This window comes from Oryctolagus cuniculus, chromosome 7 (assembly GCF_051225735.1).
Source record: "Oryctolagus cuniculus isolate XC-2025 breed Fujian yellow rabbit chromosome 7, ASM5122573v1, whole genome shotgun sequence".
Lineage (NCBI taxonomy): Eukaryota > Metazoa > Chordata > Mammalia > Lagomorpha > Leporidae > Oryctolagus > Oryctolagus cuniculus.
Window position 1 is genome coordinate 88,665,170 of NC_142873.1, and position 7,484 is coordinate 88,672,653.

At 38.5% G+C, this 7,484-nt stretch overlaps 1 non-coding gene across 1 annotated transcript; it reads right to left on the minus strand.

Moving 5' to 3' along the window:
• Positions 1-273: 273 nt before the first annotated feature.
• TRNAF-GAA (transfer RNA phenylalanine (anticodon GAA)) lies at positions 274-346 on the minus strand. Its single transcript has one exon. It is a non-coding gene; the product is annotated as a tRNA-Phe (tRNA).
• Positions 347-7,484: the final 7,138 nt, after the last annotated feature.

The following is a 7,484-nucleotide window of genomic DNA, read 5'->3' on the forward strand; positions in this document are numbered from 1 at the left end:
AGATGGCTGCAATGGCCGGAGCTGTGCCGATCCAAAGCCAGGAGCCAGGAGTTTCTTCCAGGTCTCCCACATGGGTGCAGGGCCCCAAGCACTTGGGCCATCTTCTACTGCTTTCCCAGGCCATAGCAGAGAGCAGGATAGAGGAGCAGCCAGGACTAGAACCAGTGCCCATATGGGATGCCGGCACTTCAGGTCAGGGCTTTAACCTGCTGTGTCACAGCGCCGGCCACAATTAAAAATGAATCTTAATAAAGAATGGGATGGAAACTTATATGCCAAAACCCGGGATCAAACCAGGGACCTTTAGATCTTCAGTCTAACACTCTCCCAACTGAGCTATTTCGGCTCCCTAGTTCCGCTCTCTCTGGGATGGGAGAGGGAGTAGCAGATGGGATGGTTTGTGGGTGGGAGGATGGATATGGGGGGAAGGACCGTTAAAATTGAAAAGTTGTACTTTTTTTTTTGACAGGCAGAGTTAGACAGTGAGAGAGAGAGAGACAGAGGGAAAGGTCTTCCTTCCGTTGGTTCACCCCCTAAATGGCCGCTAGGGCGGGCACACTGTGCTGATTCGAAGCCAGGAGCCAGGTGCTTTCTCCTGGTCTCCCATGCGGGTGCAGGGCTCAAGGACTTGGGCCATCTTCCACTGCACTCCTGGGCCACAGCAGAGAGCTGGACTGGAAGAGGAGCAACCGTGACAGAACCAGCGCCCCAACCGGGACTAGAACCTGGAGTACCGGGGCAGCAGGCGGAGGATTGGCCAAGTGAGTCATGGCACCGGCCCCCAAAAGTTGTACTTTTGAAATTTATATTTATTAAATAAAAGTTTTCTATTAAAAATAATTAGTTTTCTTTTTGTTTTTTAGAATTTTTGTATTTCTTTTTTTAACTTTTATTTAATAAATATAATTTTCTAAAGTACAGATTTTCGATTATAGTGGCTCCCCCCCATAACTTCCCTCCCACCCGCAACCTTCCCATCTCCTACTCCCTCTCCCATTCCATTCACATCAAGATTCATTTTTAATTATCTTTATATACAGAAGATCAATTTAGTATATATTAAGGAAAGATTTCAACAGTTTGCACCCACACAGAAACACAAAGTGAAAAGTACTGTTTGAGTAGTAGTTATAGCATTAATTCACATTGTACAACACATTAAGGACAGAGATCCTACATGGGGAGTAAGTGTACAGTGACTCCTGTTGTTGACTTAACAATTGACACTCTTGTTCATGGCGTCAGTAATCACCCTAGGCTCTAGTCATGAGTTGCCAAGGCTATGGAAGCCTTTTGAGTTCGCCGACTTCAATCTTATTTAGACAAGGTCATAGTCAAAGTGGAAAATCTTTACTTAGTATATACTAAGTTGATTTTCTGTATATAAAGATAATTGAAAACAAATCATGATGGGGGCTGGCACCGGGTCTCACTTAACTAATCCTCCGCCTGTGGCATTGGCATCCCATATGGGCGCCCGGTTCTAGTCCCGGTTGCTCGTCTTCCAGTCCAGCTCTCTGCTGTGGCCTGGGAAGGCAGTGGAAGATGGCCCAAGTGCTTGGGCCTCTGCGTCCACATGGGAGATCAGAAAGAAGCACCTGCTCCTGGCTTCGGATCGGTGCAGCGCCGGCCGTAGCGGCCATTTGGGGGATGAACCAACAGAAAGAGGATCTTTCTCTCTGTCTCTCTCTCTCTCACTGTCTAACTCTGCCTGTCAAATAAATAAAAAAATAAAAAAAATAAAATGAATCATGATGAAAAATGGGATGGGAGAGGGAATGGGAGATGGGGTGGTTGTGGGTGGGAGGGAGGTTATGGGGGGAAAAGCTGCTATAATTCAAAAGTTGTACTTTGGAAATTTATTTATTAAATAAAAGGTGAAGCGAAAAAAATAAATTTAAAAAACATAAAAAATGTCCAATGACAGAAGCAGCAGATACATCGTTTGAACATTACACAATGGGTATGGAAACACCACAATCTGCCCCATAAATATGTACAATTTTTACAAAAAAATTGTACAAAACTTTTCTTCATTGACTTAGAACAGATAAGTAGCATGGCTTTATTCTTGGAAATTACATCTCAATCATAGAGAATTGCACCGACTTTTCAATGTGCTATCGTTAGACAGAAGAGGCAAGGGGTTTGGCATTAAGACACATTTGAGTTTCTATTTGACTCTACCAGTAACTGTTATGTAAAATTGGTCAAGTTCCTTGAATTCTGTGGAGTTTAGTGTCTTTTGGGGAAGAATTGGGAATCTCATACCTATACATTGGAATAATATGAGTATTAAATTGGAATAACCATATCGCACTTGCCTATTGAAGGATACAGGTGCCATAAAGTTTTGTTCTCTTTTTCCCCTTTTTATGGCACTCCCTAAATAGTATTAGATCAGTTGAATTTATTAGATACAATTCTTGAAGGTTTCATATGTGTTCATGTCTTCTGTGTTTTTCCAGTATGTATCTATAAAAAAATCTTACTAATTATTTTTCAATTGTATTCTTAAGGAACTATAAATAATATAAGTATATTCTTACCTTTTTTTTACACAAGGGTGTCAATAAAGGAGAAGATAAACTACCACTTGGATAAATAAAACATAGATTTAAGCCTAAATTAAACTTATTGCTTTGCTTACTTGGTTCCTTGAAAGTCTAAAGTAAAATATACTGCTTCCTGGTGGTAAAGAATTGATGTGATTTTGTTTTGAATAAGCTTTAAGAGAAAAAAGCCATATTTCTTCAGGATTTTCTCATCTTATCTATATGAAATGGCAACTGATTTAGGTAACAGCACTTCAGGAACTGGTCTTGTAAACTTAGCTCTAAGAAACAAAATGCCAGTGGGATAAAAAAATAAAAAAAAATAAAAACCTCCTCTAAAGAAAAAAAAAATAGTCTACTTCATGTTGATTCTGAAAACTGTGCTGCTGCAGCTGTGAGAGAATTTTCGGTGTACTCTTGGGGTTCATTCTCTGTTCTGGCATGAACCTGGGTCTTCATGTGCTATTTTCCCTTTGAAGGATGATTTTTCACCCTCCTTTTTTCTTGGGTAGCTGTTATCTGCCTTTGGTCACAGTCGCAGATCATATGCCTGTCAAGGAAACCCAAAAGGCCTCCCTACCTCTTCAGAGTTATCTGTTTACAGCATCACCCCAACTCACGTATTTTTCAAACCAAGGCCTGTGGTGCTATTTGCAGATTCTAGTGCAAAATGAATGTTCTTGGTCCAGCTTGTAGCAGGGAAAGCACATAGTGTATTGGTGATCACCAAGAAATTACAGTCCTCTTCCTGGGACCTGATTGTTGGAGGATGTTTGTGAAGAATTCACTAAGTAGCCTGCCAAAATGGCTATGACACAGCCAGCCCAAGACAGGAAGCCCAGGACTGTGGCTTCCACCTACACCCGTTTGCCCTGCAAGACACCACTGAGTGTGCGCCCGGTGGAGGTTGTGGTGGAACACAGGATGCTGTCTACCCCTGAGATATGGGTGCCACCCGCCGGTAGGCAGTAGTGGTTGCAGTAGGGTTGGGAAGGCCAGGCTGGGTCGACCAGGCAGGGTCTGGATACCAGGATATAGGGAGCATGTAAATGAGTACCCTCCTGAAAAGGTGGGGGAAGCTGTGCAAGGCAAGACAACACCTGGCACCAGGCTCCCAGCCCCTGAGACAAGCTCCACAATCTCACTGGATTTCATATGAAGACACAAATTTAAAGTTTCTGAACATTTCAGGAAGACAACCACAAGATGATAAAGTTCATGAAATTGACTCTTCTGAGCATGTGGCTCTGTGTGACTGTATTGGTTAAGTGCCTGTTTGTAATGGATCCCAGATTATTTTTATTCCATTTAAATTGTATCCTAAACTGTAAACTGTGTGAGGACAGGGACAATATCTACATAAAACACTTAGTAAGTATCTGTTGAATGAGTAAATGAGTAAATGAGTGGAATGATAAAGCATTCCAATATTTTGGGGCATGACCTTCATCTTCACAGATGTCCTTTGCAACACACTGCATGCACGGCTCCCCTTTTTCCTTATATCGGTTACTTTCACTTCTGCTCCTCTCTTTAGAACTCCCATGATCTTCTTCATACACTTGTCATCCTTTCTCAGCACAACTTGAAAACACTTATAATGGTTTTCTTAGCTTCCAGGGTTATATTCTGAGCTATAGCTTTGTAATCACATAACTTATTCTGCTGAGAAATTTCTGTGGGCCACCACTGTCTAAGGGCTAAAACCCTGACTTCTGTTATTGCTGTTATTACAAATCAATTTTTGGAGAGCCGCTTTGTGTTAAATTCAATAAACATTTTAGTCTACTAATTCAACATTTAATAGTAAGGTTTTTATGTCTCAAGATCTACAACAATACTTCAGAAAATTCATAGAAAATGAGATTGAAAAACACATAAACTGTACTTTAGTGCAAAAGGTTTTGAAATGCATACTTAGTTCTTCCATAATGTGCATTTACACAAACTTTTCCATAATGCACATTTTCCATGACAATAGTCATTCATACAATTTCCAAAAGTTTTGCACTAACACATATAAATAAAATAACAAAAAAAGAGTGTCATGTTCCCTCCCTAGAGAAGTGCATAATCTAATAAGAAAGGGAGATAAATAAACATAAAATTGGATGTGTTGTTATAAGCACTGTAGTAAACACATGGAAAAAAATGTCTTTGACAGCTTATATATTTCTGGATTTAGGAAAATTGTGAATTTGAGGAAATTCAGAACTGTAAACTCTCATTTTATAAAGAATTAGTTATCAGAAAACAGATAAGACCATGGGGTAACTTAGAAGTCATCCGATTGAAGAAAAATGTTCCTTATTTTGCACCTCTTAAAGGACATAAATAGGAAAATAATAAGTAGAAATTATGAAGATACGGAGTTTAGATCAAGAAGAAGACCTGAAAAATGAAGATATTGAAATGTAGATTGAATTTCTCCAGGAAGAGTTGCTGGAGCCATTCAAGTAGAAATGGAGTGACCAGCACTCCTTGTGCACTCTGTAAAGTAGAATGACCATAATATTTGTTTTGAGATGATATGGTATAGTGGATAGTGGTGTGGGGCATTTGAAATTCAGAATTTTATTGCTGGCATTTCATTTCCTACTCATGTGACATAGATGCTTGTGTCTGACTCCATCCTTATTGAGAAAACTCAGAAATGGAGATAATAAAGCCTGTTTCAGAAACTGCTGAGAGAATGAATATGTAAAATGCTGTGACATATGTTATTATTAGTTGCATTCATTAAAAAAGAATACAAGTGTACTTTTATCATAGATATGAAAAATATCACATGACAATGAGTGGCTGAAGTGAGTCATGGCTTCTTCCATAGAACTAGAATGGTTGCCCCTGTGGCATATTGCCTTCATGATGGAGTGGAATTTGTGTATTTCACGGTTCCTAGAGTGCTTTGGATTGGAGTGAAGTCATTCAGGTAGTAAAGACCCTGCTTAAACAACACTCTGTAAGTGGTATGCTTATGTGAATTTTCACTCAAGGCCCAATAATCAAAATAACTGTTTTGACTATCCTTTTAATTTTTTTTCTTTTTTTTTCTAACAATTATCTTTCCTTAATAAATCTGGAAAGACATGTCTTCAATTAGGAGTTGTAAATGTACTCAAAGGGTGTTGGTCAAGATGAATGAATACCTATCAAGGATATACATATATATACACATACATATAAAATGAAATGCATCACAATGACCATCCCTCTGTATTGCAGAACTGGACATATCTTGGTTCCTGTCCTCTTCACTCAGTATCTTTGTTCTGCAGGTTCTTTTATGTAAATATTCTAGTTCTTAATCCCATGACGGTACATTATGAACCAATCACTTCTTTATAACAAAAGGAGTATATTCTTTGCAATATGTCTTCAGGTATGATGCAGCATTCAGTAATAACATAAATAGGAGAATGCTTTCTGCCTAAACTATTAACAGCTTAGAAACTGTTAGGATGACAGTTCCTAATTGCTGTTGCATTAATGTTTCCAAGAAGTAACTTTGGTAGATATGACTCTTTTTGTCCTCTGTAAAAACCCTATGTTCTATGTGAAAATTTTCTGAGACTTCAATGGCAGTTTTTTTTTAAAATGGATTTCCTTGAATTTAAGGGTAGAAGATGAATACCTTCTAGCTAGATGTTACTTTGTATACCCTCTGCTATCACTCAAGTGTTCTTTCTTCTGTCTGTTTCCCTCTGCCCATAACAGAATTTGGAATTGAAAGGTTTCTTTTTTTTTTTCTACAACAAAATGTTTTCTCAACAGCAGCTTTTTTTTTTTTAACTATTTAGAGACCGCCACACTTGAGTTAGTCTTTTATGCATTCAATCTCATAAATATACACCAGAAAAATTGACAAAGAGGTTGAATACAACCAATCATTTGGGGAAAAAATGTCTTCTTTGATTTTCTTTATCTGGTACAAGCTTACCATTCACTAGCTAAGTAGTTTGTGAATATTAGTGAGTTCTTTTTATCTGTCAAAAAGTACAGTTTTAAAGGACTTAGAAATTTTTTAATCATATGGTGTTTTCATGCCAACTCTAACTCTGGGTTGATTACAGTAGCATAAGAAGTAGGTCAGTAATGAAGCTTTAACTCCTCCTGCAATTCAAAATCTCAATAAACTGGGAAAACGTTCCTCCCCTGGAAGTCACAGCATGGTCTGTCATCTCTTTCACATCTATTTCATGTCTATTATATGTATGTCCGTAATAGGATTTGTAACTCCATTGAAAGAGGACGTACACGTCTATGTCCTAATAGTGAGTCTGGTTATTGCCTTAGGACTTAGAGTGGAAAACAGGAAGAAACAAAATCTATTTCCATTAATGTGGAGGGGGGAATAAAAACGGTTGCATGACCAGTTGCATGTCCATTTCTCTTTGCTTTTCTGAAAGGATCTGGACAGGCAAGGAAAGGCTCACATTCCCTAACAGGTGGCAGAGCTGCACACATGCCGCTGTTCTCACTTTCATGCTTAAGGGCCATTACAAGCACTATCCACTTATATTCCATTACAATTGATTGAATATTATACATCAAAAAGTAGAGAGAGAATGTTTAAGATTTTATGAATGCCAGCAAAATGATTAGAGCGCACAAAAGCTTTGAATTCTGAAGCTTGGCTTCTATCTTGTCCTTACATAAGCATCTTTGATCTTCTCTTCACCCAGCTTTTTGGATGACTTTTATGTGGTCTTATGATTGTTTTATTATTTTAGGAGAATTAGTCATGTAGGCTTCTTTTTTTTAAATAGAGGCTATTTTTAAAGGAAAATTTCCATTCCATTACAAGTCAGGGGATTTCTCAAACCTGAAGGAATTAGAATTTTCTCTTCTCTATGCTGTAACAGTAAGATGTTGGAAGGGCTAAGTTCTAATCCTGGGTCTTCCGTAATAAAATTCTGAGATCTTGGA